A 12,273-nucleotide genomic window follows, 5' to 3' on the forward strand; every position below is an offset into this window, starting at 1 on the left:
GTCAAGGCACAGGTGAAGTTATGGGACAAATGCTAGCATAAGGCAAGGACAGAATACCAGGGAAAAATAGTGGCGGCTGGGGACAGAGGGACAGCCGCCATGCGTTTACAGAAAGCCTCAGTGTTCACAAGCAAGCAGTCTGGATATGTGCTCATTTAGTGTTTGGGTAAGTATTGCAGTTTGCATTCTAAGACCTGGTGTAGAGATAGTTGGAAGCTGCGTTTGGATAAAGAATTAGACATGGCTGCGGATGGTGATTGTGCAACAATTGGTGCAGGGAGAAAGGTATCCGTGCCTGCATCATGGACAGAGGATTGGCAAGCGTGTAGCACAGAGAAAAAGGCAGTGATTGTGGATCTAGGTGTTCGGGCCACCTAGTCAGGTGCTTCAATGACATATACCTGAGCATGCTGGTGGTAGTCAGGCCCCTGCAGATATTGGTTCAGCACAGATTGCAAATAACCATTCTTTGATCGTCTGCACTTTCTTAAAAAAAAAAAATAGTTTAGATTAGGGACAGTAAAAAAAATGTAAAGAAAAATAAAACTTTATACCAAATACACACCTGAATACAAACACAAATGTCCCGCTCATCCCAATCACTATTCAGCAGAAGAGGCATACACCTTCCTTGCCTCAGAAACTGATAGTAAGGGAGAGTATCCCACTTTCCTTTATTTTCCTTCCTCAAGTGATACTGAACCACCATGCAGGTACTCAAGGAGAGAAAGTGAACTGTCACCCACCATTATGGACCCCATCTGGACGTCACCATCCCCCCCAAAAAAAACATTACGAGCCACCGATTACTGATTGTGCCACAAAATCAGGAATCAAATTTGACACTACCAGCCTCACAGAAATAGACTTTTTCAAAGTATTTTTCTGTGAGGATTTTGTAAACCTTATGGTAGCCCAAACAAATTTGTAATCCCAGCATTTTTTGGCACAGAACTGCACTTCATAATTTTCTAACTTGACCCCTGTAGATGAAGTAGAAATGATGACTTTTGGGGCATAGCCCTTCACATGGGGTAAGTAAAAAAGCCAGAACTTAGACAATATTGGAGTGTTGATGTTTTATACAACACTCCACTATTTTGTATGGCTGTGACCCAAACTATGAGGCAATTCAAAAAATGTTTGCATTACTATGAAAATTCACAATGTCCTCCCCAAGATGACCCCAACTTTTATGGACATTCAAACTTTGGCCCGTCATTGATCACTTCAACAAGTTTGCTGTGGTGTACATACTTCAAAGGGGCATCTGCATCGATGTTTCCCCAATCAATTTCAAGGGAATGATCAAATTCCAGAAATACCTGCCCAGTAAGGCCGCTTTCACACTTCCGTCTTTCAGCTCCCGTCACAATCCGTTGATTTTTGAGAATGCAGGATACTGCAAAAAAATTTCCAGGATCCTGCATTTTCTCATAGACTTGTATTAGCGATGGATTGTGACGGATGGCCATCCGTTTCATCCGTCATGCACTGGATCCTGCGTAAAAAAAAACGGTCCGTCGGGCATAGAAAACGTTCAGAGGAACGTTTTTTCTGCATGTCGGAAAATCGCTCAGCGACGCATCCTGCGCTGCCCGTCACTGGCTACAATGGAAGCCTATGGGCGCAGGATGCGTCGCTGCCTGTGAAAAGCAGGAATCCAGTGACGGGTCCCGTCTTTTCAAACTGAGCATGCGTGAAAGAATTTCCCGTCAGGGAAATTCTCTCTCGGTCTCTCTCTTTTTACTATTGATGCTGCCTATGCAGCATCAATAGTAACAAGATATAATGTTAAAAATAATAAAAAAAACCCGCAATATTCTCACCTACCGGCGTTCCAGCGCAGCGTCACCGATGCTCCCGGAAGCTAGAGTTACTTCCTATTAATACATTGCGAAATCTTGTGCGACTTCTCGTGAGATTTCGCAATGTATTACTAGGAACGCTAGCTGCCGGGAGCATCACTGCGCGGGAACGCCGGTGAGAATACTGCGATTTTTTTTTTTATTTTTTAACCTGGTTTGTGTTGTGTATGCGTTTTCGCAGTGGAAAACCGCTGTGAAGACGCATACACAACAGGTGCACATAGCTTCGACGGGTCCATCAGAAAGACGGGCCCAGTGCACACGTTTTTCACAATCTGCATAGGATCCGTCATTTCCACGTCTTGACAGATCCTGTGCAGATTTAGAAGACAGAAGTGTGAAAGAAGCCTAAGAGACCCAGGTATGGAATTAAGCTTTACAAACTTGAGTACCTCAGGGTACACCCAAAGGTTTAGCATTTATTAGTGACTAGATGGAGGCCGGTAATGTCACGATGGGGGCAGGCTTTGCAGCGTTGATAATCTCTCCCCCCCATGTGCTCAGCCACCTATCCACTCTCTTTCCCCATGTGCTGACTTCTCCAGTCTGTGGTGGGCTTACCCAAGTCTCGTAGCTGCACCGTTATCTGGGTTGTCACCGATCATTTTTCCAAAATGGGGCACTTGGTGCCTCTTCCGCAGGTACCTTCTGCACGGGCCTTGGCGGCGTTGTTCATTAAGCACATTTTTCGCCTACACTATGCCTGATAAAATCGTCAGTGACCGGGATTCCCCAGTTCGCATCTCGGTTCTGGAGAGCTTTGACGCCTACTCAGCATTGAGCTGAATCTCTTAAGCTTACCATCCCGAGACGAACGGGTTGGTAGAGGGCCAACCAGACCCTGGCCACATGCCTGCAACATTTTGTTTCAGCCAAGTAGGATGACTGAGCATCCTTGCTACCGTGGGCGGAGTTTGCGCTGAACAATACCATAGCCGACTCCACTGGGCAGACCCCTTTCCTCCTAATTACAGCCTGCATACGCGTGTCCCTATGCCCATGTCGTCCACCGACTCTAGGGTGGCAGACTGGGTGGTTGAGGCACGTGACATTTGGGACTGCACACAGAATGCCATCTGGGCCTCCAAGGAGAGAATGAGGGTCTCTGCCAATGCACACCAGCACCTCGCTGACTTTTGCTCCTGGCGACAGTGTGGCTCTCCGCCCGTACCATCAGGCTGCGAGTTGAGTCCACTAAGTTTGCGCCTCGCTACATAGGTCCCTTCAAGGTCCTGGAACAGGTCAACCCTGTGGTCTACCGTCTGGCCCTTCCTCCACATTTTGGTATCACCGATACCTTTCATGTGTCCCTCTTAAAGCCCGTTCATATGTCCTTGAGTCATCTGCTAGGACATCATGCTCGTCCATGGACGATTATGAGGTGCACAATTGTTGGGTGCAAAGTGGTACATGGCAAAAAGTACTATCTGGTGGACTTGAATGGTCATAGCCCAGAGGACAGGACCTGGGAACCTATTGACCACATTCGGGTGCTTTTGAGCGTAGCGAGGCCCAAGGGGGGGGGGGGGGGGGTAATGTTAGCTGTCGAGTTTCCACCGCTGCACAGGGGGAAATCTCGAACCATGTCCTCTGTGGTCCCCCATTCTTCCCCAGCCACAGAGGAGCCTGCTCAACAGAGAGGTCGGTTGCCAGCGTCTTGCTCAAGGTGATGCTGTGCGTCTGGTTACTGCTGCCGTCCCAGGTCCAGCTACTGTAACCAGCATTAGTCAGCGGCGAGCAGACATTCCTGGGACTAAAATCTGCTTTTTGCCTACTGAGCATGCCCGTGGGACGACCTCTCATTGGAGGTCGGGAATCACAAGCCCAGGTCCTCAAACGGCTCCGATTGGACCACTGGAAAGGTCCTGGAAGGCTGCAACTATAAAAGGTTCACATGGCCGCTCGGCCATGTGCTAGTATAAACTGAAATTGTGTGTGTGTGGATGTGCGTATGTTCTGGTGAAAGCTCCTAAATGATCCCATTCCCTAGCGTTGTTGTCTGAGTGTGGATGATTGGAGCTGACATAGCACCAGTTAAGTGCCATCCAGCACGAGGCACGATCTTACTGCATCAATTCAGCAGCGTCCGCCAGTGTAGCGCCGTGCGCAGCTAGTGCTCTTTCTGGTCCCTAGCTAGGGCGGATAGGGACGTCCGCCAGAGCGGCGCTGCGCACACTAATGTGCTAAATCTTTATTTTGTTTTCTCCCCGACACCGCAGTTGCAGCGCCAAGCGCTAGTGGGTCTAGAGGGACTCTAACACCATGTCCTTGCGGCAGAATCCTGTGACCACACACTAGCGTTCACTCTGCAGTATTGCGGCCCTGTTACACAACAGGGTTCGCCTCCATACATACCAGGTGAAGCTAACCGGTGTTTCTTTTATACCGCCATATACAGTCCGCCATTACCAAGCAGCAGGTAATATGTCTGCACGATAGACCCCGGGCTGCAAACGCACCTTATAGCTTCCTTTATATTATTTGGTGCGTTCCACCAGCCCTAACAACTGGTGGAATTATAACTGATAAGTGCATCTGCCTGACAACTTAAAATGCTGACTGTTATAAAAATGAACAAAGGCTGGATTGGGCCAGACTTCTCTATACCATCGAATGATAGCAGCATAAACTGAAATCCAGTGTCTTTTTGGGAGGTCTTTTCCCATGCACCTCTTCACACCCACACAAGGGTATACGCTTCCTGATTTTGGCTATATGCTGTTGACCTCCTCCTTCTCCTCATCCTATACCAACAGGTGACCGTGGTCTGGGATGCAACACCCACATAATTTTTTAAAGGGTGTTTATGATGCCCATACCAAAAAAAATGGTTATACAGTATGTTCATGTATACCCCCAGGGGTAAATGTTTGTCAGCCCATACACTTAGCGCAAGGGCATTACAAGTATAGGAGACCCGCTCCTTTGTAGTGGGAACATTTTTTATGAGGCCCTCCTCCACCTATCGTCAAAGAGGTATAATGGTGCTCGCAAATTTTTGGCAGCTCTTTCATTCACTGAATAGGCAAACAGTATGGGAGACCCACTTCCTAATAATGCGAAAATTGTTTGAAGCCCTCCACGTCTCTTCCAAGCAGTATTGGGGTGCGTCCAATTTTGGGCCAGCTCAAGCATTCACTGCATAGGCAAACAGTATGGGTGACTCACACCCTTTTGGGCCCCTGCCCCCTGTTGGGACCCCAAGTATGGAGTGTGCTGCTTTCCAATGGAACCTTCCATCCCCTGGTATCTTTCGACCAGTCCATCGGCATTAAGTGGATCACCCTGGGCAACCCAAGTCTGTACGGGCCTCGGCAGGGACTGCACAGCGGTCCATCACCACTCGATCTACCATCGGCGCAGGCGTAGAGGACTCTGGCTGCAGACACTACTAGACTAGATGCAACAGGTCAAACATTTGGGAGCACGATGGCTTGTCCCGGTGATACGCCCAACGTTGAACCCGCTAGGCCCCGAGAGTCCTTGTTACCCCCAAGCTTGCAAGAATCTCCATTTTAAGCTTGCCATACTCTTTAGCATCCTGCAAAGCTAAATCATAGTATGCTTTCAGGGGTTCCCCCATCAAGTATGGCGCCACTACCTGTGCCCACTGCTCTAGCTGGAGTTTCTCCCTCTCAGCAGCAACCCTTTCAAACACCGTCAGGAAAGCATCAACATTGCAATTCTCCATTGCAAATTCTTCAGCCTCAACAATGCAGTTCTCCACTGCACGTTGTTCAGTTTCAACAATGCAATTCTCCACTACAGTTCTTTTAGCTTCAACATAGAAATTCTCCACTGCAGTTTCTTCCGCTTCAATATTGCAATTCTCCACTGCCGGGTCTTCAGCCTCAATATTGTAATTCTCCACTGCTGGTTCTTCAGCCTCAACACTACAATTCACTGCATAGGCAAACAGTATGGGAGTACCAACTTCATAATAATGGGAACATTGCTTTCAATTGGCCATCTTGTACATCTGTTCAAAAGGTTATTGTGGTGCCTCTAAATTTGGGGCAGGGCAGACCTTGCATTCACTTCATTTGCAAACAGTATGGGAGTATAAACTTCCTAATAATGGGAACATTGATTTCAGGTGGCCATCCTGTATGTCCGTTCAAAGGGTTATTGGGGTGCGTCCACATTTTGGACAGGCCTTGCATTCACTTAATGAGCAAACAGTATGTACCAACTTTGTAACAATGGGAACATTGTTTTCAGGTGACCATCCTGTATGTCTATTCAAAGGGTTATTGTGGTGCATCCAAATTTTGGGCAGCCCTGCCAATCACTGCATAGGCAATAACAGTATACGAGACCCACTGTTTAATAATGGGTACAAGAAAGCATGTCCGGCTGATGAATTGTAAAGGACGCCTAATGGTCCTATAAAAATAGGCTTTGTGACTTTCAGAGTCACTCCTTTATAAATGAAACAGGACGTGTCTGATGTGTCACACACCACATGGCCAGATAAGGTTGTAAAATGTTTTAATGACAGTTCCCAGTGAATGCATTTGTCTTGGTTGAAAGCAATGTTAAAGTTGAAAAACGCATCAAAAACACTACGTGTGAACATAGCCCAAGGTGTGTGGAGGTGCATTTTGTTGTTGGTTATTTATTTTTGACTTCTATACAGGTAATTACCCTGGAAGGGAGGTTCCTTAACATATTTCACAAGAAAATCCATTTTGGTTTTGTATGTTTTATTGTGAGTCTGTAAAAGTGGCGTGACAACATTGTTCACAGCAGTGACCTGGGAGTCAGAAATGCCTCTAGGGGTCTTTCCCATGCTGTTTCACTGTTCCCATCGAGCACCATTCGGTCGAGCACCGAAGCATTCCAATATGCTCAACCCGAGCAACTCAGCATTTTAGTGCTCGCCCATCACTAGTGTTTATGAAGGAAAGGATGCCCCAATTCAAGCCACTGAATATCCCGGTCCTGGGAGGGAGTAGGAAAATTGCGTGGGATTTGGCGCGCACACTGCTGGATTGAGGTTATCACCTCTAAGTAGATAACCTCTATACCAACATCCCATCCTCTACAAGTTCCTCTCTGCACAAGCTACCGCAGCTTGCGGTACTGTCCACAAATTCAGAGGCCTCCTTCAGATGCTAATTGGGCAGCTGCTCAGAAAGGGTGAAGAAGAGCCCAATGTAAAGACATGCTTGTGGTCAAGTACAAGATGTCCTTTTCTTGATCATCATACACGGTAATGGCAGAGCCCCTACCGCTCTACTAGGTACCTCTATTTATTTATATAGCACAATTAATTCCATGGTGCTGTACATGAGAAAGGGGTTACGTACAGTTATAGATATCATTTAAGGTAAACAAATTTACAATGACAGACTGGTACAGAGGGGAGAGGATCCTGTCCTTGTGGAATTACAGACTGTGTACTGGCGTACAACAAAAACATGAGGAGAGTTGATCTCTCTGATCAAGTCCTCAAGCCGTACATTGCCAGGAGAAAAACCAAGGTGTGGTACAAGAAGCTGGCCATGCACATCATACAGATGGCATTGTCTAACTTTTTTTGTGCTCTCACTATGAGAAGGCCAGACCAGTACGCATCTTCGGTTCCAGGAGGTAGTAATTAAGGCCCTAATATTTGGCACTTAGGAATGTGAGGGCCCCACAACTGAAAGCGCTCGTATCGTACCAGTCCAACATTTCCGCAGGGAGGTCCCTCAAAAGCACAAAGGTTAAAAAGAAAAAAACAAAAAGGGCCCAAGTGTGTTACAGAAAGGGGATACGCAACATCACCACTTATAAATGTGACACCTGCCCTGATAAACCTAGCCTATGTATTAAAGAATGCTTCTAAGTGTACCATGCACAGGGACTAAATTCATTTCTGACTTTCACAACTTGCGTATGCCAACCTGATGTACGCAACACAGCTCACGCACACCACCACATTATAAAATTCACAAACCAGAAAACAACAGATCAGTTCAAAAATGGGGTCAATTGTGAGGAATTTTCACTCTTTAGGCACATTAGGGGCTCTCCAAATGAGATACGACACCTGGAGACCATACCATCAAAGCCTGCATTTCAAAACATCTCTCCTTCCCTTACTAGCTCTGTCACACACCCACAAAGTAGTTTTTGTGCCACATATGGGGTATCCATGTACTCAGCAGAAATTGCACAACATTTTTTGAATATGCTTCTGAGCACCTTGAAGGGGGCAGTTTTTAGAATGGTGTCACTTGTGGGTATTTTCTGTAATATATACCCCTCAAAGTCACTTCAAATGTATTGTGGTCCCTAAAAAATGGTTTTGCAAATTTTGTTGGAAAAATGAAAAAAGTTTGATGTAAAGTAAACTTGTGGGACATGTTATTTATTAATAATGATGGGCGAACCCCTAGATGTTAGGGCTGGCGGGTAGGCCAAATAGTTAAAAAGTTCAGGTACCAGTACAGTACATCATGCGGATGACAGTGCGGGAAACACTGGTAAAGTCAATATTCAGGGTCTGTGCCCAGGGCCGGACTGGGACTAAAATTCAGCCCTGGCATTTGAAGTCACACAGGCCCACTTGTCGCATGGTGACTGTATAATATCTTTGTACACTTGTAGGCTACAAGTGAGGGGAGTGTAACACGACTATATAACATAATTAAAGCTGTATCCAGCATTACAGCTCAGTCCCCATAGAATGTAATACAGCACAGCCCCCATAGACTATAATACAGCACAGCCCCCATAGACTATAATACAGCACAGCCCCCATAGAATGTAACACAGCACAGCCCCCATAGAATGTAATACAGCACAGCCCCCATAGAATGTAATGCAGCCAGCCCCATAGAATGTAATACAGAACAGCCCCATAGAATTTAATGCAGCACAGTCCCCATAGAATGTAATGCAGCACAGCCCCCATAGAATGTAATGCAGCCAGCCCCATAGAATGTAATGCAGCACAGCCCCCATAGAATGTAATGCAGCCAGCCCCATAGAATATAATGCAGCACAGCCCCATAGAATATAATGCAGCACAGCCCCATAGAATATAATGCAGCACAGCCCCATACAATATAATGCAGCACAGCCACCATACAATGTAATGCAGCCAGCCCCATAGAATATAATGCAGCACAGGCCCATAGAATGGAATGCAGCCAGCCCCATAGAATATAATGCAGCACAGGCCCATGGAATGTAATGCAGCCAGCCCCATAGAATGTAATGCAGCACAGGCCCATGGAATGGAATGCAGCCAGCCCCCATAGAATGTAATGCAGGCAGCCACCATACAATATAATGCAGCACAGCCCCCATACAATATAATGCAGCACAGCCCCCATAGAATGTAATGCAGGCAGGCAGCCCCCATAGAATGTAATGCAGGCAGGCAACCCCCATAGAATAATGCAGGCAGGCAGCCCCCCATAGAATGTAATGCAGGCAGGCAGCCCCCCATAGAATGTAATGCAGGCAGGCAGCCCCCATAGAATGTAATGCAGGCAGGCAACCCCCATAGAATAATGCAGGCAGGCAGCCCCCCATAGAATGTAATGCAGGCAGGCAGCCCCCATAGAATGTAATGCAGGCAGGCAGCCCCCATAGAATGTAATGCAGGCAGGCAACCCCCATAGAATGTAATGCAGGCAGGCAACCCCCATAGAATGTAATGCAGGCAGGCAGCCCCCCATAGAATGTAATGCAGGCAGGCAGCCCCCATAGAATGTAATGCAGGCAGGCAGCCCCCATAGAATGTAATGCAGGCAGGCAGCCCCCATAGAATGTAATGCAGGCAGGCAGCCCCCATAGAATGTAATGCAGGCAGGCAGCCCCCATAGAATGTAATGCATGCAGGCAGCCCCCATAGAATGCATGTAGGCAGCCCCCATAGAATGTAATGCAGGCAGGCAGCCCCCCATAGAATGTAATGCAGACAGTCAGCCCCCATAGAATGTAATGCAGGCAGGCAGCCCCCATAGAATGTAATGCAGGCAGGCAGCCCCCATAGAATGTAATGCAGGCAGGCAGCCCCCATAGAATGTAATGCAGGCAGGCAGCCCCCCATAGAATGTAATGCAGGCAGGCAGCCCCCCATAGAATGTAATGCAGGCAGGCAGCCCCCCATAGAATGTGATGCAGGCAGACAGCCCCCCATAGAATGTAATGCAGGCAGGCAGCCCCCATAGAATGTAATGCAGGCAGGCAGCCCCCCATAGAATGTAATGCAGGCAGGCAGCCCCCATAGAAAGTAATGCAGGCAGGCAGCCCCCATAGAATGTAATGCAGGCAGGCAGCCCCCCATAGAATGTAATGCAGGCAGGCAGCCCCCATAGAATGTAATGCAGGCAGGCAGCCCCCCATAGAATGTAATGCAGGCAGGCAACCCCCATAGAATGTAATGCAGGCAGGCAGCCCCCATAGAATGTAATGCATGCAGGCAGCCCCCATAGAATGTAATGCATGCAGGCAGCCCCCATAGAATGTAATGCAGGCAGGCAGCCCCCATAGAATGTAATGCAGGCAGACAGCCCCCCATAGAATGTAATGCAGGCAGGCAGCCCCCATAGAAAGTAATGCAGGCAGGCAGCCCCCATAGAATGTAATGCAGGCAGGCAGCCCCACATAGAATGTAATGCAGGCAGGCAGCCCCCATAGAATGTAATGCAGGCAGGCAGCCCCCCATAGAATGTAATGCAGGCAGGCAGCACCCCCCATAGAATGTAATGCAGGCAGGCAGCTCCCCCCCCCCCCATAGCTCCACAATCCAGTCATCACTCATTGATAAAAAAAAAAACAAACACACTACTCACCTCTCTCCTCGTGTCCCGCGCTGCTCCTGGCTCCGGCCTCAGCAGTCGCAGTCTGCCCGCCCGGTCACACAGCAGGTGCGTGATGATATGACGTCATCGCGCACCCGCAGTGTCAGCGGCAGGCAGAGCGGGGAATGATGGGAGAGGGGGCGTCAGCAGACGCTCTCTCCTCCATCATTGCATTCAACTGTACTGTGTGTAGTTGAATGCGGGGCCGGGAGTGTGCCGCGACAGCGTGGGGAGTGTGCCGACAGCGGCACATTCGAGCGGCCCACTACTGCCACCGGCCCTTCTGGCATTTGCCAGAACTGCCCTATGGCCAGTCCGGCCCTGTCTGTGCCTGAACAGTGTGTTCAGTACAGACACCGAACTTTATTGATCTCTACTTATTAACCCCTTAACCTCCAAGGGTAGTTTGCACGTCAATGACCGGGCCAATTTTTACAATTCTGGCCACTGTCCAATTATGAAGTTATAACTCTGGAATGCTTCTACGGATCCTGATGATTCGGACATTCTTTTCACTTGACATTGTACTTCGTGTTAGGGGTAAAATTTATTTGATATTACCTGCGTTTATTTGTGAAAAAAAAAAAAAAAAACACGGAAATTTGGCGAAAATTTTGCAATTTTCTAACTTTCAATTTTTATGCCCTTAAATCACAGAGATGTGTCACACAAAATACTTAATAAGTAACATTTCCCACATGTCTACTTTACATCAGCACAATTTTGGAACCAATTTTTTTTTGTTAGGGAGTTATAAGGGTTAAAAGTTGACCAGCAATTTCTCATTTTTACAACACGATTTTTTTTTTTTTAGGGACCACATCACATTTGAAGTCACTTTGAGTGGTCTATATGATGGAAAATACCCAAGTGTGACACCATTCTAAAAACTGCACCCCTCAAGGTGCTCAAAACCACATTCAAGAAGTTTATTAACCCTTCAGGTGTTTCACAGGCATTTTTGGAATGTTTAAAAAAAAATGAACATTTAACTTTTTTTCACAAAAAATTTACTTCAGCTCCAATTTGTTTTATTTTACCAAAGGTAACAGGAGAAATTGGACCCCAAAAGTTGTTGTACAATTTGTCCTGAGTACACTGATACCCCATATGTTGGGGTAAACCACTGTTTGGACGCATGGCAGAACTCGGAAGGGAAGGAGCACCATTTGACTTTTCAATGCAAAATTGACTGGAATTGAGATAGGACGCCATGTCGCGTTTGGAGAACTCCTGATGTGCCTAACCATTGAAACCCCCCACAATTGACACCATTTTGGAAAGTAGACCCCTTAAGGAACTTATCTAGATGTGTGGTGAGCACTTTGACCCACCAAGTGCTTCACAGAAGTTTATAATGTAGAGCCGTAAAAATAAAAAATAATTTTTCCACAAAAATTATTTTTAGCCCCCAGTTTTGTTTTTTCTAAGGGTAACAGGAGAAATTGGACCCAAGTGTTGTCCAATTTGTCCTGAGTACGCTGATACCCCATATGTTGGGGTAAACCCCTGTTTGGGCGCACGGGAGAGCTTGGAAAGGAAGGAGCACTGTTTTACTTTTTCAACGCAGAATTGGCTGGAATTGAGATCGGACGCCATGT

Source organism: Ranitomeya variabilis, chromosome 5 (assembly GCF_051348905.1).
Source record: "Ranitomeya variabilis isolate aRanVar5 chromosome 5, aRanVar5.hap1, whole genome shotgun sequence".
Taxonomy (NCBI): Eukaryota; Metazoa; Chordata; class Amphibia; order Anura; family Dendrobatidae; genus Ranitomeya; species Ranitomeya variabilis.